Source organism: Camelus dromedarius, chromosome 8, assembly GCF_036321535.1.
Source record: "Camelus dromedarius isolate mCamDro1 chromosome 8, mCamDro1.pat, whole genome shotgun sequence".
NCBI classification, from domain to species: Eukaryota; Metazoa; Chordata; class Mammalia; order Artiodactyla; family Camelidae; genus Camelus; species Camelus dromedarius.
This window is the reverse complement of record NC_087443.1, coordinates 33,381,574-33,409,265: the sequence shown is the minus strand read 5'-3', so window position 1 is coordinate 33,409,265 and position 27,692 is coordinate 33,381,574. Positions and strand designations below refer to the sequence as shown.

Below are 27,692 nucleotides of genomic sequence, written 5' to 3'. Positions count from 1 at the left end.
CAACACCAGCACACATGCATACACACACATGTTCACACGCGTGCACACGTGTACTGTAGGGCTACCCGTGAGGCTCTGGCATTCTTTAGATGGTAAGGTGGTGTCTTGGATGCTTGTGCATGTGGGGCGTGGAGTGGTGGTAGTGCTGGTGGGGGTGCTGGATGAGTGGGGGTAGGACCGGAGCCCCCTAGTTTCTGAGGTCCTGTTCTGGGACCACTGATACTTCCTCAGCGGACTTTTGGGCTTCTGCTCTGAGCTTCCAGACTTTTTGGGGAGCTTCTGTGGTAGTTTGGGCTACAAGAGCTGGTCCAGTTGATTCTTTCCTTCTACCTGGGGTTGTAGAGAGGGGGCCTTCTTTTGGGTGTACCTAGGGTTGCTGTGTTCCTCCCTGCTTCTCTTTCTCAACATTCAGTTCCCCCACCTCCCAGGCCCAGGGTGGGGTAAGTCTGGTCCTGCAGGCTTTCTTGTGGTTGGGTGGACCCCTAGGACTTGCTGCTCTGAGCAGGGACTTGGCAGAACCTCAGGGGCCAGGGGTGGGCTGGAAAGACTAGATACTGTGACCTGGATGTCATCTGTACCCTGTATCTGAGACACCTCCAAGCCACCAGCCCTCTACTTCTAGGGCCTACCAGCTGAGCCTCGAGGCTGTCTGTTGGAGCCAAATGGGCTGTGACTCTAGCTCTTCTGGGGACATCTCTGCCCTGGGCTTTTCTGCTTGATTCAACAAGAACACCTACTGTGCCCACGGTGAACATGAATAAATGACCAACGTGCCAGGCACTGTGCTAGGGACGAAAAGACAGGTCAGACACAGACTTTTGTCCTCCAGGAGCTCAGTCTAGAGAGGCAGCCAGCCACGGATCCCAGCATCTGAGGGAGGGGTAGTGGTGTGCGTGTGCGTGTGCGTGCATGTGTGCACGTTTGTGTGCGCAGGTATGTGTGTGCTTGAGCACATCCTACTGTACATGTGCACCCATACCTTAGTCCTGGCTGCAAGGGAGCATAATCCTGGAACTCAGCATCCTCAGTATGGCAGGGGAATCCGACAACTGGTGGGTTGGATTATGAGGTTGTGCAAAGAGGAGGAAGGAAGGGAGCAGTGCCCAAGGATGGAGCTTACGCTATGCCAGGGAATCACACACCCCAGCTCCCTGGCTCTTCAACACCTCTTTGAAGGAGGTCAGGTCATCTTATGGATAAGGAACTTGAACAGAGAGGTTATGTCACTTTTCCCAGACCACACAGGCAGTAAAAAAAGCCAACTTGAGCCTAGCTCTACTGGACCCTGAAGGTCAGGTCTGGACTTTCTCTACTTGTCTCCTCCTCACACACCTTGGATGGGATAGGAGGAGGCCTGGAGCTGAGGGTGAGTCTTCCCTGGGACTCAGTTTCCTCACTCACTAAAAGGGAGATGATAAAATTGCTTATCTCATAAAATCATCCACTGAACAAACCCCTTGAAACCTATGTGCTGGAGATGTGATAAAATCACCACAAATAACAGCCATTCCTCTTGTCTTTATTTGTTCTTAGGCTCACACGTGCTGTAGGACCTGTGTGCCCCTCTACTAGCCCAGTGCCTTCTGGCCTAACTTTGGAAAGAGGTGAGGCCTGCACTGCCTTCATCCTGGGGAGACGGGACTTCACCAACTCCCGCTCCAGCCCTGACTGGGGCAGAAGCAGGTAGTAACAGGTGAGGAGTGTGGAGCAGAGAGAGGGAGAAAGTGACTCATCAACCACAACAAAGCCCATCTTCCCAAAAGTAAACAGTGGCGAGGGAGTGAATGCAGGAGGGTGCCCTCGAGGGCGTGCAAGCCGAGGGGAGGCGTTCAGATGGGCCTGGCTTGGTGGCAATGCCCTGCCTGCTCGGTGAGGCTGGAGGCGGCCCCTCTGAAGGCAGGAATTGTGCATATCACCACAGGCAACCTGGGGTCGGGGCAGAGGCGCCCCTCCCTTGGGAAGCTTCTGTCATGTTCTTCCCTTTTCACCACTGGGGGTTAAGGGTCCAGCGCTTGGGAGAATCCCACGATTGAGCAGACAGTCTGCTCTTTAAGGGCTCGACGGTTGACTCCTGGGGTGGCTGAGGCCCAGAGAGGGCAATCGCTTAGCTCAGGTTGCACAGCACAGCGAGGATTTTTATTTTTTTCCCCGGCACCCAGCTGCTCGTCTTGGTCCCGCTGAGGCTTGGCCTGGCTTTAAAAAGCCAAGAGGGGCGAGGGAAGCCCAGGCCCGCCGATCTCCTGGGGAGCTGGAGTCTGGGAAGGGGTGCGGCGCCTAGAGTATTTGCTTCTTTCTCCTGCCAGGGAGGCTGGATATAGGGTTTGGGCATCTTCCAGAACAAGCCGAACTAGTGACAAGTGAAGACGAACTGGCTTCTCAGGCAGTCTCCCCAGCCCCAAACTTTTCCTCCCAGGAGGAGGGTGGGTGGGCGGGAGGAGGGAGGAAGTGGGCCAGGGAAGATGGGGCCAGCCATTCACTCCCCGCCCGGGAGCCTCGGCTCTGGAATGCCAATCCGGACGCGGCTTGGGTGAGTGTGTCTTTAAATCCGAGCCCCCCGCCCCCTCGGCGGCTGGGGCCGGGGCTCGGGCTGGCCCGGCGGCGGCGGGCGCGGTGATTGGCGGCCAGGCCGGGTCCGCCCCTCAGCGTGGGGGTCGCGGGGCGCGGGGAGCGAGCAGCGTGCTGGGGCTGAGGCGCGCAGCTCCCTTCGCCGTCGAGCGAGGGGTCCCGCTCTCTTGGCTTCGCCTGGTCGCGCCCGACCTGCCCGCCTCCGGAGTCGCTTCTGCCCACGGATGGGCTGGGAGAGTTGGGAGGAGCGAGGCGGAGCCCGCGCTGGACGCGCCTTGCTGCTGCTGGACACGGCGCCCGCAGTTCGGGCGCAAAGCGTTGGCCGCAGGAGCGCGGATGCCCCCCGGAGCCGGGGGCTGGCAGGTACTGACGGGTCTGGACGCGGGGCTGGCGAGAGGACGGCTAATCCTGGAATCCTCTGGGCACTCCCAGCCCGGGGCTGCTCCGACCACCCATTCCCCGTTCCCCAGAGTGCACGCCTCCCTGGGCTCTGCTGAGAGGAGAGGTCCTGGGCCCCTACCCAAACCCGCGCGGGATTGGTGCCTGAGAGAGAAGCGGAACCTCACATGTTCAACAGTGAGGTGTTTTTGAGTCGTTCTGTCTGGCTCTGGGCTACCCACTCCCTCGAGTAGGTTGAGTAGGTTTCCTTTGGACCAGGGTAGATGTGGGCTAGCGACACCTCCACTCTTTATGGCCAGGCCTTGGGGCAAGGCCCGTGAGCCGGGCTTTCTGTGCAGCTAGAGGGAGGGAAGCTCTCTCCTGATCCGCACATGGGATCCCCAGGCTCGTCTTTAGGGGCTTGAGGCCATGGAATCGGGAAGTCTGGAGGTCCCAGTGGGTGCAACCTTTGCTGCTGGGTCCCACCTGGTTCTCTCCCTCTGGAGGCCTGGTGCTCCCGGGGGAGCCCCCTTTTCATCTTTAGAGGTTTTTCCTGAGGGGACAAATGGCCTGTCCGAAAGCAGAGTGCACTGTGTGGAAGACTGCTTCCCTCGAGTCTTCAAAGTGGCTAATGGTTGGAACATATTCTTCACTCTTGGGGAGTTAGAAATGGAAGAAGAGCTTCCTGACTTCTGGAAGCTTCCCAGTTTCTCCACTCTCTTGACCAGAGTTCCAGGCACTGACTCCTTGACTTCCTTCAGAGCATCCTGGACCCAGTGACTGAGAGCACTTCTTAAATGCCAGGCACTGGGATCTGCCAGGGAGGATGGGAGTGGTGGGAAGAGTTGGGGGTTCTGCCCTCAGGTGGCTCAGCCCCATGGGGGAAGGCAAGACATAAGCACAGAGAAAGTTTGCTAATACAGGGTTTTGATACCAGCCCCAGACTAATGATAATAGTGGAAATAGCAAGAGGCTACACATGATTAATTGCTAAATGAGTGACTGCGGGCTGCAGTCGCTAGGGGAGCTGGGATCCAATTCTCATTCAATCATGCGAACAGTTTTAAAATGTTCTGCCTCCATACCCATCCTTTCTTACTACCCTGCTAGTCCTTAGGACCTCCTGCCATCTCCACAGCAGGACTGTGCGCCAGCCCCACTCCCAGGTATTTTTTTTTCCCCTGTGCTGGTGGATTTCTGGAAACACATTTGGTTTCTGGGATCAGGCTGACCACAGGACTCTCCCAGCCTCCCTGGGGCTCCTGAGGTTTGGGGTCTAGATCCAGCCTTACAGGAGGAAGTCCTTACTTCCTTTCTGAAGAGCCTCTGTCGCTGGGGGCTGGGGATGAGCTTGGGAGTCTGGAGGCTCTGAGCCAGACACTATTTCCTGTGAGTGCAGTGTCGCTTCGCTGGCCATCAGGGGTATTGTAGGGGGGTGGCCCTGGTGGAGCTGGCTTGAGGTGAGTCGTACCTGTGGCATCACTAACCTCACCTCTGAGGTTCTGCTGTTTCTAGGGCTCTGCCCCCTCCCCCATCATCCTTGGCAGGTTTCTGTTTTTCTTGAACTTATTGCGGAGGTGGCAGTGTGCTAGTGCCCACGGCCTTGGGCTTGCTGTTCTGGGAGTGGGAGTTGCTAAGTTCACCCTTTAATCCTTGGTGGGCTAAAGGGTGAACTCAGCAAGTGAGCACTTGGGTGAACACACTCACCGACCTCCAAACAGGTGGCATATACAAGGTCACGCAGGTACAGGTGGGGAATGCTGTCGTGGGCAGAGATGTGTTTGCATGCGCTCACATTTGTAGCTGTGTGGGCAGGGACAGTGAGGAACTGGATACAGATGTGCATGAAGGCAGACACAGGAAGACAATGGAGGTGGGCAAACAATTCAGGGCACAGACACGAGCAGGAACAGACAGTGTGAACACAAGTGTGCACCATGCACGGGCTGCAGATATTGTGCAGATAGATCTATGCCATCATGGAGATTTGGCTGACAGATGTGGACAGACATATGGGTGGGCTTATAGTTGCACAGACGTGGACGTGAGCTGACATTCACAGATACAAGACAAGGAGCCACATGGAAGTGGCTTAAATCCCTGGGCAGACATGGAGTTGGCTGTGGGCACCTGGGACACAGAACTTATAGCTGCTAAGTCACCCAGCAGCAGAGGCCAGGACACAATCAGAGGTGGGTACCAAGATGTAGTCTGAAGCACGTGCTGCTCAGTTATCTCTGTGACTCTTTGTGGCAACAGTGCCTGGAAGTTGACCTGTTGGGGAGGGTGGTGGTGCAGTGCTCTGTGATGTGGCTTCATTTCTAGACTCCTGCTTTGGGGTTTGAATACCTCAAAGGTCTCAGTATCCTCTGTTTTACCCTGAGAGTAATTTGGCTTCTCTACTTCCTAAGTTATAGGGCTGAGCACAAACTTTAAGCATGAGCAGGGGTCCTTGAACTTTGAGGCTCATCTTCCCTGGGTCTCCAGAACTTCCTGAAGTGAGGCTGTGTGGCTGGGTTAGGGGAGGAACCTGGCTGGGGACTCTCCTTCTGAGGTTTTGTGGTGGGGAAGGGACAATCCCTGGGGGAGAGAAAAAGTAGACATGCAATTGAATCTTTGGTGAGAACTTTGCTCTCTGGTATGGATTGCCCCTCCCCCAAACCTGAGCTTGGACAGAGAAGGCCCCCTGCCCCACTTTCTGGCTATGGCCTGACCTAGTAATTGGAAGATACAGCTGGAGACTAACTCACTGTGTGACCTGGGCAAGTTACTTAATATCTTAACTAACTCATCTTTAAAGAAACTCCTCATCTTTAAAAGTGGGGCCAGTGAATGTGAAATAATCAGTGGAAAGCATGTGGCCCAGGGTCTGGCAATGGAGCTTTGGTGACCAGCCTTCCCCTGTGGCCAGGACTTTCCAGATACAGCCAGTGCCTGGCTCTGGGAAGGCTAGCAGGCCAGGCACCTCTGCTTTGAAAGCTAGAGGGCTTGGTCCTCACCTTCTGCCCACCAGTCCATCCTTAGCCCTATGGGGCCTCCACACGCCTGCAGGCAGGGTGTATGAAGCTTGGACCTGCTGCCTGCTGGGCCTCTGGGAGGGGAGCCAGTGGTTTGCTAAGAATAGCCCCAAATTATGGTTCTGCCTCCCAGTGGGCAGCCGTGCACCTCCCTAGTCCAGGCCAAGGGTCTTGCAGATGGGCTTTTTATGTTTCCTATAACTGATGCTCTGCACAGAGATGAGCCTGGGAGCAGCAGACCAGATCTAGGGGGAGGCCCTGCTGTTCTTCCTGGGTCTTTGGCTGGGACCTGGGGAAAGAGAAGGCTCGGGGAGTAGCAGCTTTAAAATCTCTCAGTTCCTTTTCCACTCAGAGCTTGTCCTGACAGCTGACCATCTTCCTACCCCTCAGTAGACCTGTTGTGATTAAGAATACCGGGTCCAGAACCAGACCACTAAGGTCTGAATTTCGGCTTCCTCCTTCACTAGCTGTGTGACACCAGGCAACTCACCTAACCTCTCTGTGCCTGACTTCCTTGTGTAACAGGATTAATAATAGTAACTCCCTTATAAGAATGTCATAAGGATGAAAGGAGGTAGCACATGGAGAGCCCTTGAGGTGGTGTATGGCTCATAGTAAATGGTCATTAGGTGCTGCTATTACTGTCGTTATGAGATCTCAGCAGAGAGAGAGACCTGTGAGGCCACAGAGGCCAGGTTGTTTGCACAGTGCCTCATGATGGGAAAGCACCAGGATGGCTTCTTGATTTGGTTCCTGGCCTTTCCTGGTCCTGGGTTCAGTATGAGGTGCAGGGGACCAAAAGTGAGTGAGACTACAGAGAGGCACATGTATACCTTATACCACACCCCCACTGGTACCTTCCCAGGGGCTGTGCCAGTTGGAGTTGGTGGGAGGGAAGGCCTTGCCTGGGAACAGGGTGGTACTTCAAGTGGACTTCAAAGGATGGCCAAGAGTTTACAAGGATGAGAAAGTCTTCCCAAGCAGAGTAAGCAGCCTGTGCAGAGATATGACAGCTTGGCATGTTTAGGGAACATGACCAGATCCACAGATCTGGGGACAGAACCCACCCTCAGCATTCCTGTCAGGAATGGGACCTGCTATCCCTCCCACACTGGGCTCAGAGGCAACTCTGGCGTCCCTGTTAGGACAGAAGCTGGATGCCCTCCCCTGGAATTCCAGCCTCTCACTTTGCTTTAACGAATTGCATTTGCTGTGCCCCATTCTCCAGAGTACCTCCCACCGGGACCCTGCCCTTGTATGAATGTCTGCCAGCCCTCCCTGAGCACTTCATTTTTGAACTGGGGCTCCGGACTGCTCCTACCCCAATATCAACATGCCTATTTTTGCTCTTAACTGAGATGCCAGTAGGTTAATAGGTCCCCCTCCTCAGGAATGAACTGAAGCCTTTGAAACCTTTCCTAAGGAGTGAAAGTCTAATAGTGAAATTCCTGGACCTTGGAAGGTGTTTGAGTTCCTGAAACTGACCTGTGGACTTGCTTTAGCTCTGTAGCTCTGGAGCTGGGACATTCTGATGAGAGTGGGACACGGGGCATCTGGGGTTACCTCCATGCCCACGGCAAGCAGTAGGGAGCATCTGGGAACTGGGTGTGCCGCTGCTGACCCTGTGGGCTCCCAGGGAGCAGGGCTTTTGGAAATTCCAGGAGGAGGGAGGGTGTGGTGCTGGGATGGCTGTGGGTCTACGACTGGGCTTCCTGCCCTCACCCATGAGAAATGTTCCCACTGCCAAGAGACTGGGTCAGGGGCATGTAGCGGGGAGAGAGGTGGGTGCCCTCAGATGACCTTGGACTTTGCCAGCCTCTGCATCCTGCTGAGCCCCAGGCCCGGCCTATCGGCAGGCAGTATGACCTCTGTCCAGGCCCTCCCAGAGTGGACGACAGGGACACTGGGCAGTTTTTGAAGATTCTGTTTAGAGAGCACTAAGGGGAACTTCTCCTCCCCTTTTCTTTTCCTTTTTCTGAAACTGCAGACCTCATGAAGGAGTTAACCCCTCTCTTGCTGTCCACAAAGTGGCTGATGGACATGTCCACCCACTTTGACTGTTGCCCTGTAGTTACTGAGTCCTCCTCCTGGGTTTCTGAGGTTGGTGCTGACCCCTCAGCTCCCCAGGGCCCTGGTTGGCAGGGCCTAGAAGACCTCATCCAGCCTGGATCTGATGGAACCCTTCCCCACTCCACCCTTGTTTTAGCCTTAAGTCTGACCATCTTCTTAGTGGTGCTCACTCCCTGCCCCCATGGCAGCCCTGTCTGCTGAATGGAGGTCGCGGACTTCGGGAGTCTCCCGCAGTCTGCCCTTCTGGCTCACTCCAAGGCCTTTGGGAAAGCTCTGGTTTCCAAATGCCCCAGAGCAAAGGGCCCAATGCCTTCCCTGGAGATGGAGCCCCAGAGTTCCAGAGCCTTCCAGGGAAGTACAGAGCAGGTCTGCCTCCTTTACTGGGCTCTGAACCAGGCCTGGGGCATAGGTGGATAAGCCCAGGACTAGCAGTTGAGTGCTTCCTCTGAGCCCAGTTTTCTCATCTGGAAAATAGGCGTGATACTTTTTTCCCTATCTACTGAAAAAAAATTTTTTTAATTGAAGTGAAATTCACTTGATGTAAAATTAACCATTTTGAAGTGCACAGCTCAGTGGCATGGAGTACATTCACAATGTTGTGGGACCATCACTTCTATCAAGTTCCAAAACATTTTCATCATCCTAAAGGAAAACCTCTTACTCATTAAACCACTTCTTCCATTCCTTCTTCTACCTTATTTTTGAAAAGGAAAGTTTTATTGAGGTCTGCAGACCATAAAATTCACCCAGCCTACGTGTGCAGTTGGATGAGTGTTGGTAAATGTCACAGACATGCAGCCCCCACCCCAGCCGAGTCTGAGAACACGTCCATCACCCAGAAGGTTCCTGGGGTTCCATTGTAGTCGGCAGCCACCCCCATGCCTGGGCCCCTCGTCTCTTGTCAACTCTGATTTTCTTTTTTTCCTAGATTTTCACATAAATGGCCTCATGTAGATACTAGGTATCTTTTATTTCTGCCTTCTTTACTCAACATGGTGTTCTGGAGTCTTATCCACGCTGTTACATGTTTCACTGCTGGGTAGTGTGTGCGGGGACCACAGCTTGCTCACTGAGTTCTCAGTTGATCGATGCCTAACCTGCTTTTGAAAATGTTTTCAGTTTTTAAAAAATTAAGTAATTATTTTTATGAAAGATTGAAGTAGTAGCTTCGAAGAGAGAGAAAAATATAAAAATCCCTTTACCCTCCTTACTTTCTCTCTTTGCCCAACGTATCCCTGGCAGCAGTTTGCTGAGTATCCCAGTCTTCTTTTCTGTGCCTCTGTGTGAATGTGTGTAGTTTTCATTTGGGAGTACAGTTGGAATTGCACTTGGTCCATGGCTCTGGGGCTGCTTCGTCATTTAGTCCTCGGTCTTGGGGATGTTCATGGCACAGCTGTCCAAGTTTCGTGCCTTCCCTGGGAGTCACTCCTGAGCTGAGGACCAGAGGTGAGGGCCTGTGCCATGCAAACAGGTGTCCACTCCCTCTTTTCTCCCCTCCGCTTTGGGCTGGGGCTCAGTGAGGCTTTGGGGAGACAGAATGATGACTTCCTGGAGGTGATCAGTTTCTTGCAGGTTTCAGGAGGAGGGATGCATTGGGACAAAAGGGATCAGTCTGTCCTGAGGCAGATGAGTTGGTTGCTGGGTGTCTGGGTGGACGTGCACTCCTGCTTGCTTCACCACTGCCTCCCACCTAGCAGCTGCCAGCAGGGGCTTCCTCTTCCTGTCTCTGTGAAGTGCTGCTGGAAGGAACAGGCCCCAAGGAGAGGAAGATTTGCTGGGTCAACAGAGATGGCTCCTTGGGGATTCCCTTCTTGTTGTGGAGTTCCCCCTTGCCAAGGCAGACTCTTTTAAGCAGAGTGCTTGGAGTCTCACCAGTAGGGACCCTGTCCTGTATGGCAGGCTGTGTCGATGTGGCGGGGAAGGTGCAGATGTCTGCTGCCTCCCAAAGCGGGGGCTGCCTCTGCTCAGATTTGCATGCTCCTGGCTCTACCCCAACTCCAGCCAATTGGGTCACCGAGGTTCTGAATCTACATTGTCATGCTTTTTTCCTTGACACTGCCATTGATGTATAGATGAATCACATTCCCTGCATACTTACTGACAGTGGTTGTTTTCATTCTTTTTAAGTTTTTCCTAATTTAATAATTCAAAATAGTACCCTCATACTGTTGTATGAAGTGGATTCCAAGAGATAGGAATCCTATGTTGTAGTGTTCCAGGGTAGCCACCTGCTCACCGGGGGTGGGCTGGTCTTGTGACTTAGGGTTTCCTCTTAGTCTCTGTCTCCTGAGCCCTTGGAGACAGTTTGGGGAGGGAGAGTGGAGTGTGCCTTCGTGGGGAACCATGAATAGGTGGGTTTGCTGATTTCCATGTGATTTCTCCAGCTTAATACTGCCTAAACCTGGGCAATATGTCAGTCCTCCCTTTTAAAAATAGCTTGATTGAGATTTAACTCACATGCTGTACAATTTCGCCATTTAAACTGTGCAATTCATCATTTAGGGTATTCACAGAGTTGTATGTCTGTCACCACAGTCTAATTTTACATTTTCGTCAACCCAGAAGAATACCCTGTACTCATCAGTTGTCACTCCCCACCCCGCAAATCTACTTTCTGTCTCTATAGATTTGCTTGTTCTAGACATTTCGTGTAAATGGAGTTTGTGGGTTTTTTGTGGACTCCTTTTTTAAGGGAGAAAAAAAAGCCTCAATGTTAAATGTTCTTATTCGAATATAGTTTAAAGGTATAAATATAAAACTAGGTATAAATGCCTTAGACGTACATAGTTTTTACATAACTATAAAGCAAACATGAAATAAAACCAGAATAAAACTAATAAAACCAGAAAGCTGACCCATTTCAAAAGAACAGTATTGATTTAATGGGAAGGATGTAAATTGGAATGAAATCACCAGTGCTGGACTGACACCAGAGAGCTGGGCCCCTCCTGTTTCCCCTACCTCTGTCCCTTGTACCTACTCTGCAGAGTGGCATTAATAGTTAATAATAATTAATAATTATAATTAATTAACTTTATTAAAGCTGGGCTGACTGGCTGATTTGGGGATAATTCTGATGACAGTTGTCCCGTGGCAGCATCCTGGGGTGGAGGGATTGGTTTCAGGATCCCCGTGGATACCAAAGTCACAGATGCTCAAGCCCCTTATGTGAAGGGAGCTGTATTTGCATGTAACCTGTGCACATCCTCCCATATACTTTACATCATTTCTGGATTACTTATGATATTTAATATAATGTAAATGTTATGTAAATAGTTGTAAATACGATGTAAAGACTATGTAAATAGTTGCCAGCACACAGCAAATTCAAGTTTTGCTTTTTGGAACTTTTGGAATTTTTTTTTTCCCAAATATTTTTATTTTGAGGTTGGTTGAATCCAAGAATGCAGAACCCCAAAATATGGGGGACCATCTGTACTCAAATTGAGCCCAAACTGCCAATGAGTGATCTCCAAATGTCTGTTTTAATAGTGCATCGCATGATAACCTGGAAAGCTGGCTCATTTAAATGAAGATAAGGGTGGAATGATGGTGTTTTGGAAATCTGCATATAGTGGCTCTTAAACCCACCTCTTGTGGGAATCAAGAATCTGGCACAGAGATGGGCTTTATTCAGTTCACACAGATGCTCTCAACATGAACCGATCCTGCCTGCTAAGAGCCTGGGCCTTGGAATTGGGCACATCCAGGCTGCCGTGGGCTATGGAATGGCTCAGTTCTCCACCCCACCCCCCCTCCTCTTATTTGAACTACAACCTTTGTACTGTGTGCAACAATGTCATGTGGCCTTCAGAAAGAAGGAACTGGATTTCGAACCCAGGAGCAGGCTTGAGCCCCAAATTGCATGACAGTGTTTGCTTATGAGATGTTTATTTGGATGACTCAGATCATACTCTTCGTTACTTTTTTTTATTGAGGTGAAATTAATGTAACATAAAATTAACTTTTCTATAGTGTGCAGTTCAGTGGTATTTAGTACACTTACACAGTTTTGCAACCATCACTTCTACCTAATTCCAAAACATTTTTATTTTGTTGTAATAAGAACACTTAACTTGGAAAACTACCCTCTTAATGAATTTTAAAGTGTTTAACGTATTATTTTTGACTATAAAGACAGTGATGTACAGCGGCTCTCCAGCATTCATTCATCTTGCTTAACTGAAACATTATGCCTGTTGATTAGTAGCTCCCTGTTTTTCCCTCCCTTCATCCCCTGGCAACCAACATTCCACTCTGAGGCTATGAATTTGACTATTTTAGATACCTCATTTAAGTTGAATCACAGTATTTGTCTTTCTGTGACTGGCTTATTTCACTTGGCATAATATCCTTAAGGTTCATCCATATTGTAGCATATCCTTCTTTTTAAAGGCTAGATAATATTCCATTGGGTATCTACCACATTTTCTTTATCCATTCATCTGTCAGTGGACCTTGGGTTGCTTCCACCTCTTGGCTGTTGTGTATAGTGCTGTAGAGAAAATGAATATGCTAATATCTCTTTTGAGATCTGGATACAATTCTTTCGGATAAATACCCAGAAGTGGGATTGCTGGATCATCTGCCAATTCTGTTTTCAATTTTTAGGAACCTCTATGCTGTTTTCCATAGTGGCTGCACCAAATTGCATTCCCAACAGCATGCAAGGGTTACAATTTCTCCACGTCCTTGTCAACACTCGTCTTTGTTTTTTAATAATAGCCATCCTGACACGTGTGAGGTGATATCCCATTGTGCTTTTGACCTGCATTTCCTTGATGATTAGTTATGTTCAGCCTCCAAAACGTTTTCATCAACCTAAAAGGAAACCCTGTATCTATAAAGCAGTCCCTCTGATTCCCCCCTCCCGCCCCCGTCCCTGGTAACACTAATCTGCATCTGTCTCTATGGATTTACCTGTTTTGGATATTTCATATAAATGGAACTATACAATATGTGACTTTTTGAGTCTGGCTTCTTTTACTTGGCGTAATTAATCAAAGTTCACCTACACGGTAGTGTGTATCAATGCTTCATTCTTTTTTATAGCTGAATAATAATCCATTGTATGAATAGACCACATTTTACTTATCTGTTCATTATTTGATGGACATTTAAATTGTTCCTACCTTTTGGCTGCTGTGACTGGAACATTCTTGTCAGAGTATTTATTCGGATACCTGTTTTCAGTTCTCTTGGGTATATACCTAGGGCTGAAATTGCTGGGTCATTTGTTTAACTTTTTGGGTTTGATATTAGGTAGTAGTGATGGTTGCACAACATTGTGAATGTGTTAAATGCCACTGAATTGTATACTTTACCAGGGTGAATTTTATGATAATGTGAATTAAATCCCAGTGGGCATGGGGGAAGAGCTCACGGATCCGAAGCAGACATCCTTGGAGTCTGGACTGAGTCATGTTCTCAGCTCTGGACAACACAGACTCCTGGATCACCTCTTGGAATCCTGCCGACTTCCTGGGTGGTGGGGTCACTGGGCTTCTGCCCTATGGTCCCAGTTTGGGATGGCAGGTGGGAGCTGCCTGCCTTGCTGCCTTCATTCATTCTGGCCCTTTCTGGTTTCTAAATGAGAGGTGCTCACTGCAGAACTCAGTTCCCTCATCTTCCCCATCTGTGACGTAGGCCCCTGAGCAGCTAGCCGTGGCCGTGGCTCGGGCTCTGTGGGCAGTGAGGCCAGCAGGGGGTCAGACGTGCTTTCCCTGGGACCCACTTTCCCTTCTCCGGCTTTCACATTGCTTTCATGAGGAACCCACACAGGACCAGCTCCTCCTTCTGGTCCGGGTCTCCAGGGCTTGCTGCTTCCTTCTGAGATTGCAACAGGGGTGGAGACCATGGCCCTCCTGTCTGCTCAACCGTCCCTGCACATTGCTCCCCTCTTTGTCTGTCCCATTTCAGTGAGTGGCAGGGGGTGGGAGTATGGCTCGGTTGGTAGGGTGCATGCTGGGCATGCACGAGGTACTTGGTTCGGTTCCCAGTTTGAAAAAGAAAAAAAAAAAAGAGAGAGATTGAAACCATCTCAGTGAGTGGCAACCCCCTCCCTTTAGTTGTTTAGGCCAAACCTGAAGTCGGCCCTGTTTCCGCTGTTTCTCTCACACCTCAGAAGCATGTCAGCAGGTCCTTTTAGCTTCAGAATGTGGCCAGGATGAGCCACGCTGCTGGCCCAGGCCTCCAGTGTCACTGGCACTATTGCAGTGGATTCTCAACAGGCTATTGGCTTCTGCCCCTGGCCCCTGACGGACTCCTCTAACACAGCAGCCAGGGTGACCTTGTTAGAATGTAAAAGTCAGATCAGGGCACTTCTCTGCCCCAGGCCCCCCAGGGGTTCCTCATTTACCCACAGTGAAGGCCAGTATCTTACTGTACCTCCAGGACACCTCCATCTAGTACCCACCCCCTCACTTACCTTGTTCCAGCCAAACTGGCCACCTCACAGCTCCTGTGACCCACTGGGAACATCCCTCCTCAAGGCATTTACTTGGCTGATCCCTCGACCAGGGATGATTTTCCTTCCAGAGCCACATAGCTTGCCCTGTCACTTCCTTCAGGTCTTTACTTAAATATGAAGCCTCGCTGGGATACCCTAAAATTTCATGCCTCATCTCTATAACTCTTTTCTTTCTTTCTTATCTTCACTTATCACCTCCTGATATACCATATATTTTACTAATTTATATAGTTTATTTCCAGCTAGCATGTGCGAGGCAGGGATTTTTATTCTGTATTGTTAGCTCCTAGAACAATGCATGCACATATCAGGTGCCCCAGAAATGTTGATGGAATGGCTGCATCAGGAGGGAGTGAATTGGCCCACTTTATTGATGAGGAACTGAGTCTCAGAAAGGTTCGCTTGGACATAGTCTCTGGACTTCCAGCCCAGTGCTTGTTTTCTAAGCCATAGTTTTCACCTCCTCCCTATAGCCCTGTTTCCAGGGGCAGTCATGCTAAACCTTGTGGGTTTGGGGCTTCCAAGCTCCCCTTAGGAGGGTCTCCTTGTTAAACATGGTAGTTATGGAGTTGGCAGTCTCATCCAGGCATTCGTGCAGGTGAGGTAGCTAGCGCCTGCCCCATTTGTGGAGTGTTCACTCTGTGTTAGGTGCTGGGCTCAGCAGGTTAGGTGGGTTTATTTCTTAGTTAAACCTCACAGCATCCTGAGGAGGAGGAGCTGTCATTTACCCCATGCTGTGGACTGGGTGTGAGAGCTTTTGCATGGAAGTGGAGAGTCTTCCTGTGGGCAGGAATAGAAAGGATCGATAACTTCTTGAGCCAGTGCAGACGTGGGGAAACTGGCCCTCTTAAGCAATTCTGGCCACTGTATGAAGTGCTGCAACCTTCTGGAAAAGTCACATGGCAGTTATCTACGATAGTTTTTAAAATGCACATGCCTTTTCATCTAAGCAGTCCAAATTTGGTAGCCTTTCCTGAAGAGGTAAAACTATCAGACATAAGGCTTTGTGTACTGGGATTTGTGGCTGCGCCCCAGAGACCACACTGTCTCCATTCAGTCCTGCGTTCTTCCCACGACGGGGCCCTGGTACGGGCTGTGTGCTCTGCCCATGGTTTTTCACGTGGCCCAGACCTTCCTGTGTTTAGATAATCAGCGCAGGCCTTCTGTGACTATCATATCTAAAATATAGATGGTCCCCAACTTATGATGGCTCAATGTAATGATTTTTCGACTTTGTGATGGTGTGAAAACCATACACATTCAGTAGAGACCGTACTTTGAGTTTTGAATTTGGATCTTTTCCTGGGCTAGTGATATGCGGTGCAATCCTCTCTGGTGATGCTGGGCATCTCCGTCAGCCACACGATCACGAGGGTGAACAACCGATATGCTTACAACCATTCTGCAGCCAGATCACCTTTTGTTTTTCATTTTTAGTAGAGTGTTTAATAAATTGAACATGAGAGATTCAACACTGTGTTATAAAATTGGCTTTGTGTTAGATGATTTTGCCCAACTGTAGGCTGATGTAAGTGTTCTGAGCATGTTTAAGGTGGGTTAGGTTAAGCTATGATGTTTGATAGGTTAGGTGTATTAAATGCATTTTTGACTTGTGACATTTTCAACTTATGATGGGTTTGTTAGGATATAATCACATCATAAGTTGAAGATCTGTAGGTCCTTTTCCTACCTTCCTCTTTTTCTGTCTCAGCATCTCAGCCCTTGGAGCTCACCAATGTGTATAATGTGTCACTATTATATTTCTTTGTTAACTCCCTTTTCTCCCTCTCTTTTTCTCTCTTGTGGGAATGTCTGCTCTGAGGTTCCTATTTGGTTGATGCTGTCAATACTTAGTAGCTGTTTGTTGAGTGAATAGTGATACAATGAAATGACACGCTGCCATTAAACAGTTATATGTAATTAACTGGGAGGGGTGGTTGTGTTGTTTCACTGAGGAAAAAAGCTTGCTGTAGAAGAAGTTTAAGAGGTGGGTTTGGAGGCGGATAGGAAAGGTATAAACTTTCTTTATACATCCTTGTTTGACTTGTGACAGTTAAGTACAAATTTTGTAATAAAAAAAGTCTGGTCAACAGCAACAAAAGAAATCACAAAAGAAAAAAATCATTTTTGGTCAGAGGGAGCATCAGGACTTGACCCTGGCCCTTCTGACTCCCAGCTGGTACCCTGACCCACCACCCAACACCTTCCAGAGCCTTTCCACATACAGCTTCTCAGTGTCACCTACTGCAGTCCTCAGAGGAAGACAGAAACATGAGTTACTAGCTGTTTGTATTGTGTTTTGTAAATGAGATATACTGTTCAGACAGTAAACCAGGGTGTGGCTTGATGAACTCTTACAGGTGTACCACCTGTCTAACTCATACCCACAGGGGCAGTCATGCTAGACCTTGTGGGTTTGGGGCTTCCAAGTTCCCCTTTCTTGCCTGGCTTTTAATGGACACAGACACCTCTCTAGGGTGCATATGCAGGGGTGCTTGCTGGAGGATGGGACAGAATCCTCATTTTACTAGGTAGGAAACTAAGGAGGCTTCAGAAGTTCTGCAAGGGAAGTGACTTGCCCAAGGTCACCTGGTGACTCATGGCGGAGCTCAGCCTCTCTACCCGACCCCCTAGGCCTTTTCACACCTGGTCTTACCCACTTTGCACCCCGAGCTGTGGCCTGCTTCTTCTCACCCCAGCTCTGTGGAGAGGGAGGGCAGACCCTGCCTCGTACTGGAAGGAGCCTGGCCGAGCAGCTCAGTCTGGGGCTGGCTTCCGCCTGGCTCTGGTGGCCTCCACTCGCAGCCCTCCTGGGCCCTTGAGGCAGCTCGGTGTCTCTTTCCTCAGCTCCCTCTTCACAATTCTGTGGTACCAGCTCCCTGGGCAGCGGTGCCTTTATACTGTATAGCACAGGGAAATATATACAAGATCTTGTGGTAGGTCACAGTGAAAAAATATGTGACAGTGAATATATATATGTTCATGTATAACTGAAAAATTGTGCTCTACACTGGAATTTGACACAGCATTATAGAATGACTATAACTCAATAAAAGTTAAAAAAAATAAAATTTACCCTTTTAACAATTTTTAAGTGTGCAATTCAGTGACATTGTCTGTTCTCATTGTTGTGCAACGCTCACCACCATCCAGCTCCAGAACTTTTTAATCTTCTCAAACAGAAGCTCTGCTTGTTAAATACCAGCTCCCCATCACCCTCGGCTCTCGGTTAACCCCTCTTCTACTTTTTATCTCTGAATTTGACTCCTCTAGGTGCCTCATATAAGAGAAATCATTATAATTGTCCTTTTGTGTCTGGCTTATTTAAACACTTAGCATAAGGTCTTCAGGGTTCATCCATGTTGTAGCATGTGTCAGAATTTCTTTCCTTTGGAGGCTGTAATTATTCTTTTGAGCACATTTTAAGGGCACTTCAGATCTTTAGGATTGAGTGAGGGGATCAACTTGACAGTGGGAGTGGGAAATAAATAACATTTATTCACATTTACTAGGTGCCAGCCCTTCCCCTATGTTGTCTCATGTAATCCTCACCACATCCTTGTGAAGTAGGAACCAATATTATCCTCATTTTATAGATAAGGGAACTAGGCTCAGAGAAGTTCAGTAACTTGGCAAGGTCACACAGCAGGTCATTAGTCAGCCAGGATTGGACACTGGGTTTGCCTGACTGCACAGCCCAGGCTCTGGTCCGAGTCTCCACTGCAACTCAGGGTAGCACCCAGCCCAGGCTTAGAGTCATTTCCTCAAATCCTCCTCATCAGCTGATGGGAACTGAATGTGAAGCCAGTGGGCACCAGCTGGCACTGAGGAGGCAATGGTAGCGGCCCCTGCTTCCTGGCTGAGGTCCCCCTTCCTGGGCCCGGGCTTCTGTTGAAAACCCCTTTGTGAAGCCGCCTCCCTGGGCCGGGCAACGGTCTGCAGCACAGGCTGGCAGGGCTGCCAACAGCAGGATGTCACTCTTGGCAGAACTTTCCCTGAACAAATAGCTACTAGGAACTTCAGGATTGAGAGGATAGATAAACAGGAAGAGGGAGAAACTTAAACATATTTTGCTTCCCCTCCTGTGCCCTGGCGTTTTCTCCCTGCCCTTCCCTTGGCCACTGGAGGTTTGAGGAGGTGGAGCCCTTCGCCTGTCAGAAACTACTCTGAGGCCCTGGGAGCCATGGCTGGTGAGTTTTAGAATTTAGGACTTCAGGTTTTGTTTGGCCTGATGGGCTGGGATAAGCCTGGGTGCGGGAGCCAGACAGGTCCTGGGTTGAATCTTGGCTCTGCTGTATCTTTGCCATGTGATCTAAGATGATTCACTCAGCCTCTGTGTGGGTCAGAATGGAGAAATAATGTAGTGAATATTTGATGAACATTGGCTCTGGGTGCTCAAGTGGGCATATACAAGGATTATTATCTCAGTGAATCCTCACCCAGAAGTGGGCAGGGTATTGTCTTCATTGGCCAACTGTTGAAGCACAGAGAGGTTAAGTGTTTCCGTCAGGGTCACACAGCTGGTGGTAGTGGAGCTCGGGCTCGGACCAAGGCAGTGGTGTACTCAGCGCCCTGCTGTTTTATCAGTTTGGTGTCTGGTACAGACCTTGACACACTAGAATATTGGTACTATGAATTCCTTTCCGTTCTCTTTTATAGAGAAACCAAGTTTAGTTGTGGGGATGGGGTGGTGGGATAAGGCCTGATGAGCTCTGGGCCCCAGCAGTCCCAGAGCAATCTTGAGCCCTTGCTGAGGTGGCTCTCTACATGTTGCCTCCTCCATGCAGCTATCTTAGGTTGACACAGAGCATTGTCAAAATTCTCTTACTGCCCTGGCTTGGGCAGCACATCCACCCAACAGAGCAACATCCTAACTCCCTGGCATGGTCTTCAAGGCACTTGGGGTTCAGACCAGCCCTGCCCCATCCTGTATTCTGGCCTCACAAGTACCTTCACACTTCCTAGGAGGCTCTGCTCAGGGCCAAGCATCTCTCTCTCCATGCTGTTCCCTCTGTGCAGAATGACTTTCTTGTCTGTCAAATGTTGCTCATCATTCAAGGGCCAGCTCAGTGGCTGCCTCTTCCAGGAAGCCTTCCTGGAGTTCCCAACCCTGAGTTAACATCTCCCTCCTCTGTGTAGCTCAGTGTAATAGAAAAGGTCCTGGAGTCTCTGTCCTGTTGTCCGCCTCTCTGAGCCTCAGTTTCCTCAACTGTGGATGGGGGATCATAGGAGAGGGAGAGGAGAAAGCCTGGATTCTCATGCCCTGGACTGTGTGGAGTTGGCCCCCTCAGGGTTAACTCCCTGCCATGCCAGGGGCGGAAGTGAGGAGGACAGAGTGTGAAATGAAGTCACTTCCCTGCCGGGGGTCTGCCATGTGCCTGGCCTTCCGCAATAAATCCTGTTTCCTCCTTGGCTGCCATGTGCCCACCCACTCCTGGCTCCCATGACCCTGAAGGTCACCAGCAGGTGGGGCTCCTGATGGAATGTTGGCCTGTCATTCATCCGGCGAGGTCACTTCCTGTCTGGATAAGCTGGCCACCTTTCCTGCCACAGCCTTCCATGTGGAAGTTTCATGGGAGTTATGGGTGTGGGGTTCAAGGGAGGTTACCCGAGGTCAAGTCCAGTGCCCAGCCTACGCCTTTTATTCTGGGGGCACGGAGGCCAAAGGGAGGGCAGGGAACTTCCCAAGGTCAGGCCTCCGGACCACATTCCAATTGTGGGGACTCTGAGGGTGTCTCCCGGGGTCTCTCAGGCCTGCCAGGTAAGGTGAGAATGTCACTCAGACTCTCTGGGCCTCCGTTTCTTCTTCTGTTGAAACTGGGGGAGCCTGCATGTCAGATCTGCCCTGAGAGCTGACCTGGTCCGGCTGGGACATCCTTGACTACTTTTAACCCTCACTTCACTGCAGGACCCCGAGCTCATGGAGGCTTAGGAACTCGTCTGGGTCTCTGGTAGGGGACGGTGCTGGGAGAGTACCTGGGTCTTTCTGACTCTATCCTGGTTTCTTCCACAGGAAGATGGTTAGCTTTTCCTCAGAGGCAACTTAGGAACATCCTCACTCCTCTGATCTTTTCCTGGGGGGTCAGGGTCTCCTTGGGCTGTGACGTCAATACAGAACCATGGTTCCTGGTATTAGCGGCCATAATGCATGGTTCTCTCCCCCACCCCTTTCTGCTATAAGTAGTATATATTCATATAGGAAAATCAGAGAAAATAAACCTTTGCAGGGAGATTAGAAAGATCATCTGTGACCCCACCTACCAGTGATAACTGCAGTTTACCATTAATGTTTGAGGTTTATCCTTTCACACATTTTTCGTAGGGGGTGTGTGTGTGTGTGTGTGAGTGAGTGAGAGAGAGTGCATGTGTTTGTATTCAGGAGCCCTCTCTCCTTTTTAATGGAACAAAGCTCTAAAATACTCTTTAGTGTCTTTTTTTAAAAAAAAAAAAACCTAAACACAGTATTTTCTTATGTTAGTAAATAAACTGCTCCTTCTTTCTTTTGAAACTTTTAAGTTGACGTTTAACACATCACAAGTATACAGCTCGACAGCTGTACACAGTGAGCACAGCCTTCGGAGCCTCCCCCAGGTTAAGGAACAGAATTCTTCCAGGAGGGACCCTGTAGCCCCTCACTACCCCCTCCTTCCTGCTCCAGACGTGACTTTTTGCCTGACTTCCAACACCTGATTTTGAGTTTTAGATAAATGGAACCATATACTATTTGCTTATGTTGGCTTCTTTTACTCCACGTTCTGTTGGAGGCGGTCCCCTGAGGCCCTGTCCATTTTAATACCTCCATGATGAGTCCATGGTACGTTTGACTTTGACCACTGTTGATGTGAAAGATGTTTCCAGTCTTCAACTTATGTAAACAAATCTATACCGAACGCCTTTGTGGCCATGTCTTTGATTATTTCCTTTGACTTGACTGAAGATCACTGGATCAAAGAGTTGTACATTTTTAAGGTATTTTAGAATTATTGCCAGATTCTCCTCCAGGGAGCTGCGCCAATTTACACCCTGCCAGGTGCTTAGCAGGGAGCGGATCCCCGGCACCTACTCCGACACTGGGTGTTCTCATCTTGCTGTACCTGTGATACTGTGAAGGGCAACATGTGCCAGCTCCTTGTTCCTAGTTGATAAGTTACAAGGTAGAGTGACCATCTTTTCTTACATTTATTGGCCGTATGTTGGGTTTTTGGTATTGTTTTGGTACTTTTTACTCCTAAGACACACTTGTTTTCTTTTTTGGAAAAAAAAATCCTGTATATTGAGCATGATAAATAATAAAAATGTGTTGAAAATATTTGTATCCAATTTCTCATTTACCTTTTGATTTTAATTTTGTGGTTTTTCTGCGTGGCTTAAAAGCTGATCATTTTTTACTGTAGTCTGAGCTATCGTTATTTAACTGTATGACTCCTCTAACATTTTGCATAGGAAGTTCTTTTCTGCCCCAAGGTTATAGAATATTTACTTACGCTCTCTTCTTTCACCTCTCTGGTGCCCTTTGTAGCATGTCATTGTTTATCCTTCCTACCTCCTTTGGAAGCATGATGTTAGGTGAGGGAAGGTTTAGAGGTTAACAGGATGCACTTGGAAGCTTTTAGCCACCTGTGTAGCCTTAAGCAAGTTATCCAGACTCTCTGTGCCTCAGTGTCTGTACCTGCAAAATGGGTATAATGCTAGAACCCAATCACCAAAAGCTTACAGTGGGGGTTAAATCACAACTATTTACAATATTCTTTCCTTTACACTCTTAAAAATTGAAGGCACCAAGGAGCTTTTGTTTATCTGGGTGATATACATAAATTCAAATTTACCACATTAGAAATTAAAAAGTATATTTAATAACATTTATATATTCATTTAAAAATAACAATAGCAAACCCACTGTATGTTAACATAAATAAAATATTTTTTTCTGAAAAGTAAGTATGTTTTCCAAAACAAAAAATGTAGTGGAAAGAGTGGCATTGTTTTGCCTTTTTGCAAACCTCTTTAGTGTCTGGTTTAATACAAGACAGCTGGATTCTCATATCTGCTCCTGCATTCAATCTGTTGTGATATGTTGTTTCAATTGAAGTATATGAAGAGAAAAATGGCACTGGGATGCCATTGAAGGCCAGTCCCATCCCCAGCCTGTGGGCCTCATGGGGATGATATCCATGGTGGGATGTGGCCGGGGGTTAAGGAAGGTATCCTAGTGCAGGAGGTGGTATTGAGCTAGACAGAGGGAGCGAGAGGGGCCACAAGGTGTAGAATGACAGAGCGTGAGGCTGGTGTGTGGCCTGCAAACGTCACCTGCCGCTCAGCAGAAGAAATACTGGTGTCTCTTCAATCACAGGAAGAAATCTGACTAGATCGAATCAACTGAGAGATGGCTCAGCCTTGTCCTTTATGGGGTATTTTAATGATTTTCAAAGGCACAATTTCTGCCTTACATAGACTGTAAAACATCCCACTCTAAACCCCCTGGCCTGGTAAGATGCACCTCTACTTTATTATTATTACTTTTAATTGTTTGAAAAGACCTGTTGAGTTGTTGTCTGTTCCAGGAATGGTAAGGGGTTCCCTTTGGCTGGAGTTTAGAGCACTAAGGTGGGATTTGGGGAGCAGTAGGTTGAAGAGGGAGGCTGGGCCTGCTTGGGGAAAGTCATGGATTGCCAAGTGGTTCCTTGAGTCTAACTGAAGTCTTTCATGCTGAAATCTGTCTCCTCTGCTTGGTGTGCTTCATTCCCTGGAGGAAGAGAGCTCTTCCTGGTCAGGATCTTCTCTGGCCCTGGGTGGACATGCTCACTGAAGCAGATGAACAGGTAGGTGCAGGGAGAGGGGTAGGAGACCCCTGGTCCTGACCCTGCTGTCCGCTGTCTCTGTGACTGTGGGCAGGTCTCTGGCTTACTCTGGCCCTTAGTTTCCTCTTCTGTAAAATGAGAGGTATAGACTAGGATCTCAAAGGTGGCTATGAATCTAACTGTAAGATACTTCTTGGTGCCCAAGGGGGATTTGGACCTTGTACCGTTTTTGTGTGTTGGGTGTTGGGGGATGATTCCCCGGGTGGGTGGTGAGCTGGTTTGAGCCCTTGCACTGGGTACAGACCTGAAAATGTCATCCCTCTTCCCTCTCCAACCTCCTGCCCCAGCTCTCCCCCTGGCCCCATGGTAGGGGAACCCTGGAGCGCGGTGACTTCCTCTGTGTTTGTTCAGCAGCTGAAGCAGATGTTTCCTGCAGCTGGCCACTCAGCCTCCTGCCCTATTTTTAGCTCCATTGTTACCCTCCCCAGGCATCTGGCTGCTGAGGGGTGTGTGTGAGAGGCTGTAGCCCTGAAGGGACACTCTTCCCTGGGTCTCTTGTTCTCTGCTTTCTGCCAGGTCCCTGGGTTAGGCTTCCCAGTGTCTACTGGGAAAGTGAGGGTGGGTTCAGGAGAAATGGGAGAGTGTTGAGTGGATGATGCAGGAGAAAGAGCCCAGGCTGCAGAACCAGAGGAGTGGCTCTCCTGTTATGTGATGTAGTGAGAGCTCTCTGTGAGCCTCAGTTTTTCCATCTGCTAAATGGCACGATAGCCCATCCTTCTGCTTTTCTAATGGGGTTGTTCTAAGGCTGAAATGAGATAGTGGATGTGAAATTCGTTTAGCAAATGATGTTCGGAAACTACAACTGTTGTGCGTCCAACCTTGTGGGACCCTGGAGGAGAATGAGATCCAGACTGGGGAGATGAGGCATGTACTTACCTGACATCAGGCCAGTGGGCTCGAGGCCAGGGTCCTGTGGGGCACAGGCTGTGTGCTGGAAGGCTGGAGAGGAAAGGGACATTTCCACTGGACATTGATAGGTGAGGTGAAGGGATGAGGGTGGGGATGGCGTTCCCGGTTGTAGGACCAAGGAGGGCAGAGGCATGGGGCAAGGAAGGGCTGGAGTGTGCTCGGCAGTCCAAGCAGTAAAGGGCCTTGAGCATCTCTGGCCGGCAGCTCTGGAGCTGCTGCTCTCTAGGAGGGACCCCATGGTGGGTCTGGAGGCAGGAGGCTCTGCAACCCCCTTACTGAGCTGGCGGCAAACACAGTTGCCCTGCTTCTGCCTTTTATACATTGGACTTTCATGAAAGGTTGATTTTTTTATTAAGATTGATTTGCTAAAATGGTTGAAAACTACCCATCATGTTCAGCCCCTTCACATTCCAGGTAGAAATCAAGTGTGGCCCAGAGAGGGCTCTGTTGAATTTGAGGCCTCTCAGAGACCCTGTGCTGGAGGGGAACATCTTGGGGCTTCTCCTGCTCCAGGCCATACAGCAGCTGGGACCTGGCTTTGCCTGGAATGTTGAGGGTGTGGAGGGTAAACAACGGAGGTGAGGGTAGGAACCGGGGGTCTTGCAGGTCAGGCAAGGGAGTTAAGACTGTAGGCCACAGGGTGGGAGAGATGGAGACAAACCCCAGAATTGGGTCATGGTTCTTTTCAGCTCCTTAAAATGGTATTTCGGGTCCCTGCAGTGTTGCTGAAGGTCTGATGTGGGGTTCAAGCATAAGCTCCCGCTGGCCCTCTGGGGCCCAGTCCCTGGAAGCAGCCAGGACAGTGTCAGCAGGGGGCTCAGAGACTCTGGGTTTCTGCTGACCTTGAGATGCCCAAATGCCCAGTTACTTGGAGTGGCATCACTGAGCAGGTGAGCGTGTCCAGGTACTTGTAACCCCGCCCTCCCCTGGGCCCTCACTGCAGTACTCTACCCTCCCCATCCTCCCAGGCCGAGGTGGACAGGAGCTTCAGGCTCTTTCAGGCACAGGGTGAATGCCCTTCCCAGAGTTGACTGGCGCCTTCCCTGGGCATTTGCTACACTCGCCTCCTGTTCCTTCCTGGAGGAACCTCCAGGTAGGGTCCCTCCCAGCCAGGTGATACCTTCTTGTTTTCCATGGAGTGCTCTTGCTCAGAAAGGCCCCGAGAGGGACACAGAGGGACTCCAGATGGGGAGATGCTTGGGATCTCTCTGCCTTCTTGGAATAATGGAAGTCACGTGTCTATTTATAATATGGGACAAACATTTAGCAGCTTGGGACTTTCTAGATTTCTGCAGTCAACTTGGAAAGCACCTACACCACACCGTCTGTCAGTCGATGGTGCTGCGATGCACGTGTATCTCCTCAGCTGCCCCATGGGCCCTGGTGGCTGAGGACAGTGTCTTCTGTATTCTGTGAGCCCCCGTGGCCCCCAAGTGGGCTGGACTCGCAGGATCCTGGTGTCGCCTTGCCTGAACACAGACCAGCAGGGAACCCAATGTTCTCCTGTGAAAGGGGAAAAATCAGTTGTGCCTTGTGGTGTGTGGTCATTGAGGGCCAGTCCTAAAAATAACAGTGTATTAGTCAGGATTAGATTTGGCTGTGAATAATAGGAAAAGCCAAATAACAGTGGTTTATACAAGATGGAAGTTTATTTCTCTGTCCTGTCCAAGCCCAGAGCTTTGTGGTCCAGGCCTGGTGTGGTGGTTCTGCTCCATCAATTCCTAGGGTGTGACTTCATATGCTCATGGTTCCGGATGGCTGTGAAGCTTCCGCCATTGTGTGTGTGTTCCAAGCAGGATGGAGGAAGGAAGGAAGGGGGCTCATAGGAAGGATCTGGAACTTGCCATGGGGCACTGCCCCTTATGTTCCATCAACTAGAATTTGTCACCTGGCCCCAGGTATCTACAAGGGAGGCAGGGGGTGTAGTCTTGGCTTTGGGCAGCCACGTGCTCAGCTAGCTGTCCTTGTCCCTCATCTGGTTTGTTTAATACAGATGGAGGGAAGGAGAGGGGTTGAAGGCATTGTGGCATTTTCATCAAACCTGAGTACGTTCCCAGGCTAAGCTGGGCCAGTGCTTCGAGGGTGGCAGAGTCCCATGCAGGGAGATTTCTCAGGAGGAGGCCAGTCCTGCCTGCGGACCAGAAAGCCACATGCCCCAGGCCAAGAAAGGGAGAGAAAGGCTTTTGAGGGGCTGGAGTCAGCCCCATGTTGTGGCTAGAATAAGGGAGGCGAGCCACCCTCTTCTAAGAGGACAGAATCATGCTGAGAAGGTGTGTCCCGTGTCTGGGCTGCTGGGGCCTGAGGGTAGGATGCGCTCACCTGTGGAGAGTGGTCAGGAGGCTGGGGGCTCGGGCTTGGGAGAGCTGAAGAGCCACAGGTGCCATGACACAGGTGGACTGGACGCAGCAATTGTGGGGTGGCCCCAGGACAGGAGCTCCACCAGGAATGCTCTCCTTGCCAGCCTGTGGCAGGCATGGAGAGTGGCAGAGGTCCTCTAGGGGTGTCCCCACTGCACCCTGTGTTTGCCCATCTTTGGATTCTCCAGAGATCTGGAGCTGTATTTGAATTCCCTTGATTTTCAGGTACTGGCGGCTAATGAGAGGGGAAAATAACAAAACTGTAAGGTTCAAGCACCTTGCACATGTGGACTGCAGACTTCCCCCACCCCAGATGAAATGCATTCTCTGAGTCTTCGGGGAGGGCAGGGGAGGACCAGGGGAATATGTGGAAAAGTAGCTTCTCTTAAGATAGCTTAACATTAAAATGTTTTTTATTTTAAAAATGTTTTAAATATCAATTAAATTTTGTTGAAGTATAGTTGATTTACAATGTTGTGTTAGTTTCAGGTGTACAGCATAGTGATTCAGTTATACATATATATAATATATATATATATTCTTTTTCATATTTTTTCCCATTATAGGTTGTTACAAGGTATTGAATATTGTTCCCTGTGCTCCACAGTAGGACTTTGTTGTTTGTCTATTTTATAAATAGTAGTTTGTATCTGCTAATCCCAAACTCATAATTTATCCCTCTCCCCTCCCCCTTTGGTAACCATAAGTTTGTTTTCTATGTCTGTGAGTCTGTTTCTGTTTTGTAAGTAATTTTGTTTATCATTTTTTAGATCCCACATATAAGGGATATCATATGATATTTGTCTTTCTCTGTTTGGCTTACTTCACTCAGTATGATGATCTCCAGGCCCATCCATGTTGCTGCAAGTGGCATTATTTCATTCTTTTTATGACTGAGTAGTATGCCATTGTTAGATACCAGTTTTTTATTTTGAAAAATTTCAAAACTACAGAAAAGTTTGAAAAAAGACTACGGTGAACTCATGTCCCTACTCACCAGGGGCTAACATTTGCTCTATTTGCTCCCCACCCCCAAACCACGTGAAAGTCCCAGACATCAAAATGCTTC

The 27,692-nt window shown here is 49.4% G+C and overlaps 1 protein-coding gene across 6 annotated transcripts in view; it reads left to right on the top strand.

Moving 5' to 3' along the window:
• Window positions 1–1,586: 1,586 nt before the first annotated feature.
• The window catches only part of PALD1 (phosphatase domain containing paladin 1), a 143,770-nt gene continuing 117,664 nt past the window's right edge, over window positions 1,587–27,692 (top strand). For 2 of the 6 annotated variants that reach the window (XM_064488092.1, XM_031461136.2), the window contains exon 1: window positions 2,670–2,928. The gene's annotated coding sequence lies outside the window, so the exon portion shown is untranslated. Of the gene's footprint in view, window positions 1,694–2,669; window positions 2,929–18,670; window positions 18,690–27,692 lie in introns of those variants that run through there. The other 4 variants (XM_010992767.3, XM_064488091.1, XM_031461134.2 and 1 more) reach the window with 3 other exon arrangements.